The sequence below is a fragment of the Herpailurus yagouaroundi genome, unplaced genomic scaffold (genome assembly GCF_014898765.1).
Source record: "Herpailurus yagouaroundi ecotype Mexico unplaced genomic scaffold, PumYag 28, whole genome shotgun sequence".
Classification (NCBI taxonomy): domain Eukaryota; kingdom Metazoa; phylum Chordata; class Mammalia; order Carnivora; family Felidae; genus Herpailurus; species Herpailurus yagouaroundi.
In genome coordinates this window covers 22,684,211-22,695,521 of record NW_024412376.1, presented here as the reverse complement: position 1 = coordinate 22,695,521, position 11,311 = coordinate 22,684,211, and the positions used below count along the sequence as shown (strand labels likewise).

General features: G+C 35.0%; 2 pseudogenes; both read left to right on the top strand.

The window, feature by feature from the left end:
- The first annotated feature begins 6,902 nt into the window (after positions 1–6,902).
- LOC121034843 (grpE protein homolog 2, mitochondrial-like) lies at positions 6,903–7,567 on the top strand (annotated as a pseudogene).
- Positions 7,568–7,785: 218 nt separating this feature from the next.
- On the top strand, positions 7,786–10,675 carry LOC121034776 (histone H2A.Z-like; annotated as a pseudogene).
- The last annotated feature ends 636 nt before the right edge of the window (positions 10,676–11,311 follow it).

Below are 11,311 nucleotides of genomic sequence, written 5' to 3'. Positions count from 1 at the left end.
TCATAAATTCTACCCCTGAAATCATTATTACACTATATGTTAACTAACTTGGGCTTAAATAAATTTTTTAAAAAAAGAAAACAATTTTTAAAAATTGCCTTTTATTTCTGTTGACCTATCTGTAACATTGTAAAATTTTGTTTATCTATTTGTTGGTTTTTATTTTTAGATTACATACATGTTATATGAACCTTGTGTCATCTGTGGCTAAGGACAGTATTACCTATTACTTTCTACTCTTTCGGGCTTTTTTTTCCCCTCTCCCATTACGACCAGTAAATTCAATAAAGTATGGAATAAAAGTCATGAGTTCAAGCTTCACGCTGTTTCTAGACTTAGGAGAAAAATATTAAGTATTTCATCATGGTCTTGATATTAGCCTTATATTTGTAATAAATGGCTTTGTCAAGGTAAGGATGTTTTCTTCCATAGACAGTGTACTGAGAATATTTTTCAGAATGAATTTTGAATTTTTTCCAATTCTTTTTTTTCATCTGTGTAATGATTATAGTATATATATATATATTTTTTTTTCTTTTTCTTTTTTTTTGAATTTTGACTCATCTTTCTCCAGTACTCTAAAAATGGCACCCCAGGGACACCTGAGTGGGCTCAGTTGGTTGAGCATCCTACTCTTGATTTTGACTCAAGTCATGATTCCAGGGTCAGGGCATGGAGCTGCATATTGGGTCCCATGCTGAGTGTGATCCTGTTTAAGATTCTCTCTCTTTCTGACCCCAAACAGTCAAAGAAATCTTGAAAAAGAAAACCAAAGCAGTGGGCATCATAATCCTGAACCTCAAGCTATACTACAAAGCTGTAATCATCAAGACAGTATGGTACTGGCACGAGAACAGACACTCAGATCAATGGAACAGAATAGAGAACCCAGATGGACCCACAAATGTATGGCCAACTAATCTTTGACAAAGCAGGAAAGAATATCTGATGGAATAAAGACAGTCTCTTGAGCAAGTGGTGCTGGGAAAACTGGACAGCGACATGCAGAAGAATGAACCTGGACCACTTTCTTCCTCCATACACAAAAATAAACTCAAGATGGATGAAAGATCTAAATGGAAGACACAAAGCCATCAAAATCCTCGAGGAAAAAGCAGGAAAAAACCTCTTTGATCTTGGCCACAGCAACTTCTTACTCAACACATCTCTGGAGTCAAGGGAAACAAGAGCAAAAATGAATTACTGGGACCTCATCAAAATAAAAAGCTTCTGCACAGCGAAGGAAACAATCAGCAAAACTAAAAGGCAACTGACAGAAAGGGAGAAGATATTTGCAAAGGACATATCAGATAAAGGGTTAATATCCAAAATCTATAAAGAACTTATCAACGTCAACACCCAAAAACCAAATCATCCAGTGAAGAAATGGGCAAAAGACATGAATAGACACTTCTCCAAAGAAGACATCCAGATGGCCAACTGACACATGAAAAATGCTCCACATCACTCATCATCAGGGAAATACAAATCAAAACCACAATGAGATACCACCTTACACCTGTCAGAATGGCTAACATTAACAACGCAGGCAACAACAGATGTTGGCGAGGATGCGGACAAAGAGGGTCTCTTTTGCACTGTTGGTGGGAATACAAGCTGGTGCAGCCACTCTGGAAAACAGTATGGAGGTTCCTCAAAAAACTAAAAATAGAACTACCCTACAACCCAGCAATTGCACTACTAGGCATTTATCCAAGGGATACAGGTGTGCTTTTTCGAAGGGACACATGCACCCCCATGTTTATAGCAACACTATCAACAATAGCCGAAGTATGGAAAGAGCCCAAATGTCCATCGATGGATGAATGGATAAAGAAGAGGTGGTATATATATATATATATATATATATATATATATATATATACACACACACACACACACACACACACACACACAATGGAATATTACTCAGCAATCAAAAAGAATGAAATCTTGCTATTTGCAACTACATGGATGGAATTGGAGGGTATTATGCTAAGTGAAATTAGTCAGCGAAAGACAAAAATCATATGACTTCACTCATATGACGACTTTAAGAGACAAAAGAGATGAACATAAGAGAAGGGAAGCAAAAATAATCTAAAAACAGGGAGGGGGGCAAAACATAAGAGACTCTTAAATATGGAGAACAAACAGAAGGTTACTCAAGGGGTTGTAGAAGTGGGGATGGACTAAATGGGTAAGGGGCATTAAGGAATCTCCTGAGATCATTGTTGCACCATATGCTAACTAATTTGGATGTAAATTTAAAAAAAATTAAATTAAAAAAAAAAGATTCTCAGGGGCGCCTGGGTGGCGCAGTCGGTTAAGCGTCCGACTTCAGCCAGGTCACGATCTCGTGGTCCGTGAGTTCGAGCCCCGCGTCGGGCTCTGGGCTGATGGCTCAGAGCCTGGAGCCTGTTTCCGATTCTGTGTCTCCCTCTCTCTCTGCCCCTCCCCCGTTCATGCTCTGTCTCTCTCTGTCCCAAAAATAAATAAACGTTGAAAAAAAAAAATTAAAAAAAAAAAAAAAAGATTCTCTCTCTTTCTCTCTACCCCTCTACACCTCTACCCCTGTTGTGCTCTCTCTAAAAAAATAATAAGTAAATACATAACCATATAAATAAGTAAATAATAATAATGAAGATGGCACTCTGCTATATTCTAGCTTGCCTGTTTTCTGAAGAAACATCTGCTGCAATTATCTTTTTTTTTCCTTCTCTACTATGTTCTTTTTTTCTGGCTGCCTACAAGACTGCTTATTTTTGCTATTCTAAAGACTGATGAGGATATCTAGGTGTACTTACTGATTTATCCAATTAGGAATTTTTTGACATTTTTGGATGTATAATTTGACATCTTTTATAATATTAGGTTTTTTTTTCAATTAAAAGCAAAAATATATAGACAGTGATTGAAGACTATTATTTTTCATTGTGACTGCACAGTTTATCAATGTTCTAGAGATGGGCAGATTATGAATGGTATTAGTATTATATGCAGCACTTTTTCAATTATAAAAGTAAAAATCATGCTGTCTGATAAATATCATAACATTACTTTCTACCAAAAATTTCTTTCCAGTCTGGATGCTCATTCCTTCTTTTCTTCTTTTCTTTCCTTTTCTTTTTTCTTTCCTTTTCTTTTTCCTTTCCTTTTCTTCTTTCTTTCTTTCTTTCTTTCTTTCTTTGCTCTGGGTAAGATTTCTAATAGTAATTGAATTAAAGTGTCAAGAGTGGGCCTCCTTGTCTTATGCCTGTTCTGAGAGGAAAAACTTTGAGCTTTTCATCATTGAGTGTGTTCTACTTTTTCCATCAATCAACTGGATGTAATTAATATCTATCAACTTCTTCATCCAACAAGAGCAGAATAAACATTCTCCTCAAGCTCACATGGCACATTCGGTGAGATGAATCATATTCTAGACCACAAAACATAACTTAGAAAATTCAAAAGAATGAAAGTTATATATTGTTTCTTTTCAAACCACATTAGAATTAAAATATAAGTCAATAACAGAACCTAAATGAAAATTAAAATATAACGTCTCAAAATTTATGGCAGGTAGTGAATGCATATTTTAGAAAAGAAGATAGATATAAAATTATTCATCTGAACTTGTATCTTGGAAAATAAATGAGAAAAATTAATCAAAAATAAGGATAATAAAAGAAATAAAGCTAGAGTTGAAATTAATGAAATTGAAGATAGAAAATCAATAGAGAATAAAGCTAAAGGCTAACTAGGAAAAAAGAGAGATGAAACAAATTGACAATATCAGAATTTAAAGAAATGACATCATTGCAGATCACACTGACATTAAAAAGATAATGAAGAAATTTGGGGTGCCTATGTGGCTCAGTAGGTTAAGCATCTGACTTTATCTCAGGCCATGATCTCACAGGTTCATGGGTTTGAGGCATATGTTGAGCTCTGTGCTGACAGCTCAGAGCCTGGAGCCTACTTTGGATTCTGTGTCTCCCCCTCTCTCTGCCCTTGTCTGCTTGTGCTCTGGGCAGATAATGAAGATATATGAAGACAATGAAGAAATAATATAATCAATTCTATGCTAATAACTTTTATAAACTACTTGAAATGAATCAATTCCTTAAAAGACACATTCTGCCAAAATTCACGCAAGAAGATATAGATACTAGAATTATATTTAATAAATGAATCAGTTTTTTTTTTTTTTTTTTTGAGAGAGAGAGAGCAATGAGTATGGGAGGGGCAGAGGGACAGACAGAATCCCAAGCAGGCTTCATGCTAAGCCTGGACCCTGACACAGGACTTGATCTCATGACTATGAGATCATGACCTGAGCCAAAATCAAGGGCTGGTCACTTAACCGACTGAGCCACCCAGGTGCTCCTAAAAAGTGGAATCAACAATTAATAACCTTCAAAAACATAAAGAACCAGGTCCAGATGGGTTCACTGATGAATATTACCAAATACTCAAAAAGAAATACCCATTTTCTATAATCTCTTCAAGAAGACAGAAGCAAAGGAAATAGTTAATAACTAATTCTAATTCACTTAATACTTAATAACTAATTCTACAATGCCAGCATTACTTTAATAACAAAACTAAACTAAGATGTTACAACAAAATCAAAGACATTTATCTCTGATGAATATAAATGCATATTCTCAAAAAAATTTAACAAATTAAATCCAATGATGTATAAAAAATTATATACCATGGCTAAGTGAGATTTATTTCAAATTATTCAAGGCTGATTCAAATTTAAAAAATCAAATAATTTAAATTAAGTACATAAATTAATACATTATATTAATTAATAAATTAATTTGTATTAATATATAAAGAAGAATATCATATGATCATAGCTATAGATAACAGAAAAAGCATTTGCGATAATCCCACACCCATTTATAATAAGTATTCTCAGCACACTAGATATAGAAGGGGAATATCCTTAACTTGATAAAAATATCTACAAAACATCTAAAGCCATCATACTAAGAGATACACAGATTGGAAAGGAAGAAATGAAACTAATACTTTATTCACAGGTATATAATCATCCATGTAGAAAATCTGAGAGAATTGACTATATATATATATATATATATATATATATATATATAGTCAATGTGTGTATATATACACATACATACATACTGGAACTAACAAGTGATAACAGCAAGTTCAAGGTATAAGGTTAACATATAAAAACTACCACTTTTCTATATACTAGCATCAATCAAGTAAAATTTAAAATTTAAAATTTTACAGTGCCATTTACATTAGCACCCCAAAAATGAAATACTTAGTTATAAATCTAAAAAGAAAAGTTTAAGATTTATATGAGGAAAATTACAAAACTGAAGAAAAAAATTAAAGAAGAACAAAATAAATGGAGACATATTACATGGTCATGGATAGAAAGACTTGATATTGCCAAAATGTTGACTGTTTACAACTTGATCTCTAGTTTTATCACAGTTCTAATCAAAATCCCAGCAAGTTTTTGTGGTCATCAGCAAACTGATTTTAAAGTTCTTATGGAGAGGCAAAATACCCAAAATAAGCAACCTATTATTAAAGTAGAAGAACAAAGTTTAAGAGTTAACACTACTTGACTTGAAGACATACTATAGAGCTTCAGTAATCAAAACAGTGTGGTATTGGTGCAAGAATCAGAAAATGAATTGATGGAACAGAATAGAGAGCCCAAAATTAACCCATGCAAATGTAGTCAACTAAACTTTGACAAAAGAGTAAATGTCATACAATGGAACAAAAAGTGTCTTCAACAAAACGTGTTGGAACACATTTCACCGCATGAAAAAAAAATCTAGACACAGATCTTATACACTTCGTAAAAATTACCAAAAAAAGGATCAAAGACCTAAATATAATATTCAAAACTATGTAGTTTCTATAAGCTAACATTGGAGAAAATGTGAATGACAGTGGGTATCAAAGACTTTCAAATGACCAGAAAACACTTAACAAAATGGCAATAAATAAATCTCTATCAATAATTACTTTAGAAGTAAATGAACTAAATACTCCTAAAGGAAAGAAAGGAAGGGAAAAAGGGAAGGGAATAAAGGAAGGAAGGGAAGAAAGGAAGGAAGGGAAGAAAGGAAGGGAAGAAAGAAAGGGAAGAAAGGAAGGAAGGAAAAGAAAGAAAGAAAGAAAGAAAGAAAGAAAGAAAGAAAGAAAGAAAGAAAGAAAGAGAGAAATAGGGGTGCCTGGTGACTTGGTTAAGCATCTGACTCTTGATTTTGGCTCAGGTCATGATCTCATGGTTGTGGGATAGAACCCCACATCAGGCTCTGCACAGACAGCACAAAGCTTGCTTGGGATTCTGTCTCTCACTCTTTCTGCCCCTCCCCTGATCATGCTCCCCCCTCTCTTTTTTCTCAAAGCAAATAAGTAAACTTTAAAAAAAATACAAGAAAGAGGGAAGGGGAAGGGGAAAGGGAAGGGGAGGGGGAAGGAAGGAAGGAAGGAAGGAAGGAAGGAAGGAAGGAAAGATGGATGCACATAGTGTGGCAGAATGGATAAAATACAAGACCTATCTATATGCTGCTTATAAGAAACTCACTTTAGATCTAAAGATACACACAGATAGAATGTGAAGTGATTGAAAAATACATTACACACAAATTTAAAACAAGAGAAAGTTGAGATAGCAATACTTATGCAAGACAAAATAGATTTTAAAACAAATTTTAATGAGATAAAAAAGGACATTACATAATAATAAAAGGATCGGTCCAAAAAAATATGTATAACACTTGTAAATATTCATGCACGTAACATATGAGAGCCTAAATATATAAAACAAATATTAATAGATACAAAGGTAGACATTGACAGTAATAAAACAACAGCATAAGACTTTAACACTGGGGATCAGGAATATGGCTCTGTGGTCAGTGTGAACAATCCAGCCACTGGTGCAGTGCCTTCCGGCCTTCAGTGCTGTGTTGGAAGGCAGGGGATCGCTGCATCCTTTCAGCACTGCCACTCAGAGAACTGCCGAAGAGGACTGCAGTTCTGAGGACCCTCCTGATGCACTTGGACCCTCTCTTGCAGAACGAGCCTTAAACCTTAAAGCTGTGAAACGGGAGAAGGAAGTCCAGGACTTAACAATGAGATACCAGAGAGCTGTGGCTGATGATGAAAACATAAGGTGGCAAACCCAGATATATGTAGAAGATGCCAAGATATTGGAATCCAGAGTTTCTGTAAGGACTTGGTAGAGGTGGCAGACGTTTTGGAAAGGACTGCAGAGTACATTTCTGAAGAAACAGAGCCCGGGACCAGAAGCTTACTCTGGAGAATATCTTCCAAGAGTTATCACTTTTAGAAGTAAAGCTAAAGAGTGTTTGCCAAACACGGCCTGGAGAAGATGACATCCATGGATGACAAATATGACCCTCATGAGTATGAACTTACCTGTCATGTGCCCACTGGCATTGGGGTACAGCCTGGCACAGTGGCATTAGCAAGACAAGATGGCTATAAGCTTCATGGACACACCATTAGCAGTGGAGTCTCAGAGAAGACTATGAATGGGCCATGAGGAACTGAATGTTCTCCTAGAGTGCAGTCACCTGTGGTTCCTTGATTTATTAAACTAAGTTTGCATTTGGAACAAAGGAAGGAAAAGAAGAAAGGAGAAAGAGAAGGAGAAGAATAAAGGAGAAGGAGAAGAAGAAAAGAAAAGAAGAAGAAGAAAGAGGAGGAGGAGGAGACTTTAATATTCCACTTACGTCAAAGGGTAAACTATCCAGATAGAAAATGGAAACATTGACCTTAGCATTAGACCTAATCAACTTAGGAGATTTAACAGCACATTTAGATAGATCATTTGTTAGGTCAGAAAACAAGTGTCAATAAATTTAAGAAAACTGAAATCATATAAAGTATCTTTACTCAGCACAATGATATGAAACTAGAAGCCAATTTCAAGAAATCTGGAAAACGACAACAACAACAACAACAACAACAACAACAACAACAACAACGAGAAAACACAAGTCTAAACAACATGCTACTAAATAACCACTGGGTCAATGAAGAAATCAAAGAGGAAATCTAAGAATACCTTAAGACAAATGAAAATGAAAACAACACTTGAAAAACTGAGAGATGAAGTGAAAGTCATTCTAAGGGGAAAATATACAGCAATACAGGCTAACTTTAAAAAACAAATCTCAAAGACACAATCCAACCTTACACCTATAGGAAGTAGAAAAAGAAAAAGAAAAAAAGGAAGGAAATAATAAAGATTAGAGTAAAAGTAAATGAACTAGAGACTAAAAATCAATAGAAAAGATCAATAAAACTAAGAAATGGTTGTTTGAAAAGATAAACAAAATTGATAAACCTTTAGCAAGACTCATCGAGAAAAAAAGGGAGGGACCAAATAAAATCAAAAGTTAAGAGAAGTTACAACCAACCCCACAGAAAAACAGAGACTACCATGAAAAACTACACACCAACAAATTGGACAACCTAGGAGAAAATGACAGATTTCTAAAAACATACAATCTTCCCAAATTGAACCATGAAGACCCAGAAAAATTGAACAGGCCAATTATTAGTAATGAAATTGAATTAGCAATCAAAAACTTCCCAATAAACAAAAGTCCAGTAACAGACAACTTCACAAGCGAATTCTCCCAAACATTTAGAGTTACTTGTTTTTATCAAACTATTTCAAAAAATAGAAGAGGAAGAAATGATTCCAAGTTCATTCTACCAAGCCAGCTATACTCTGATATCTAACCTAGAAAAAAAGAAAAATTACAGCCCAATATCACTCAAGAATATAGTTTTTAAAATAGTCAACAAAATATTAGCAGGTCAAATTCAATAATACACACAAAAAATCATACACCATGATTAACTGGGATTTATTCAAGTGATGCCAAGATGGTTCAGCATCTTGAAATCAACATGGCATATCACGTTAACCAAAAAAAGAATAAAAATTACATTATCATCTCAACAAATGCAGAAAAAAGCATTTGACAAAATCAACCTTCACTGAAAAACTACAAGTAATAAGTGAACTCAGTAAAGTCGTACGGTATAACATCAATATATAAAAATGTGTTGGATTTGAATACACTAATAATGAAGTAGCAGAAAGAAAAATTAAGAAAATAATTCCATTTACAATTGCACCAAAAAGGATACCTAGGAATACATTTAACCCCAAAGGTAAAAGACCTGTACTCTGTAAACTATAAAACATTGATGAAAGAAAATGAATATGACACAAATACTCCATGCTTATGGATTTGAAGAATTATTACTGTGAAAAATGTCCATACTACCCAGAGCAATCTACAGATTGAATGCAATCCTTATCAAAATACAAACAGCATTTTTCACAAAACTAGAAAAAATAATATTAAAATTTGTATGGAACCACAAAAGACCTTGAATAGACAAAGCAATCTTTAGAAAGAAGAACAAAACTGGAGGTATCACAATTCCAGGTTTCAAGACATACTACAAAACTGTAGTCGTCAAAACAGCACTCTACTGGCACAAAAACAGACATATAGATAATGGAATAGAATAGAGAGCCTGGATAATAAACCTGCATTTATATGGTCAATTAATCTCTGACAAAGAAGGCGAGAATATACAATGGAGAAAAGACAGTCTCTTCAATACATGGTGCTGGGGACATTCTTATGAAACAGGACTACTTTCTAACCCCATACACAAAAATAAATTCAAAATCTATAAAAGACCCAAACATAAGACCTAAAACCAGAAAAATCCTAAAAGAGAACACAGGCAATAATTTCTCTGACATCATTCATAGCACTATTTTTCTAGATAGGTCTCCTGGGGGAAGGTAAATAAAAGCAAAAATAAACAACTAAAGCTTTTGCCCAGCAAAGGAAACCATCAACAAAACAAAAAGACAACTTACTGAGTGGGAAAAGATATTTGCAAATGATATGGGGATTAATATCCAAATTACATGAAGAACTGATATACAACTTAACATCAAAAACACTAAAACATCCCATTAAAAACAATGGACAGAGGACCTGAATAGACTTTTTTTCACAGGAGACATCCAGATGGCCAACAGGCACATGAAAAGATCCTCAAAATCGCTGTCATCAGGGAAATGCAAATTTAAGCCACAATGAGATTTCACCTCACACCTGTTAGAAAGGCTAAAATTGGCAGTTTGAATCAGGGTCCAGTGAAAGAGTAGGCTGTGGGGTCTTGGTTTTCTAATTCTTTTTCTGCCTTGCTTGTTTAAGCCTCAGCAGAATTCAAAGGCTGGCAGTAAGGCTGGGAAGGACTCTGGAAAGGCCAAGACATAGGGACATAGCCAGCAGAGAGCTGGCTTGAAGTTGCCAGTGGGCAATATTCAGTGAAACCTAAGATAACCAGTCATGGACGTGTGGGCGTGACTGTCGCTGTGCACAGTGCAGCCATCGTGGAGTACCTCACCGCAGAAGTACTTGAATTGGCGGGAAATGCATCCAAACATTTGAAGGTAAAGCTTGTTACCCTTCCTCATCTACAACTTGCTATTCGTGGAGGTGAAGAATTGGATTCTCTCATCAAGGCTACAATTGCTGGTGGTGGTGTCAATCCACACATAAACAAATCTCTGACTGGGAATAAAGGACAGTCAAAGACTGTTTAAAGGATCCCGGATTCCTTATTATCTCAGGACTCTAAATACTCTTAACAGCTATCCAGTGTTGGTGATTCCAGGCGACTGTATCTCTGTGAAAAACACAGCACTGCCTTTTTGTAATTCTATTTGAGCAAGTTGGAAGTTTAATTAGCTTTCCAACCAATCAAATTTCTGCATTTGAGTCTTACCCATATTTCAGTGTTACTGTGGCTTCAAAGAAGCTATAGACTCTGAAGTAGTGGATTTTGATTGAATTGACTTTACAAAAAAACCAAACCAAAACAAAACAAACCTGTATGGTTTTTAATTGTGATGCAGAAGTTATAGTAACAAACATTTGGTTCTGTACATTGTTGCCATTCCAGTGGAAAAGCTCATATCAGTAAAGGTCATATCCCACCCCCGTCCTGCAAAAAAAGAATGGCTAAAATCAAAAAGACAAGAAACAAGTATTGATGAGAATGTGGAAAAAAGGAAACCTCATTCACTGTTGGTGGAAATGTAAATTGGAAGAGCCACTTTGGAAAACAGCATGGGCACTCCTCAAAAAATTAGAAATACCATGTGATCCTTCCTAAGTTTGCTGTCTCTTTCTCCTAAGTTTACTGTGAACCTAAAATTGCTTTAAAAATAGTAAAAAGT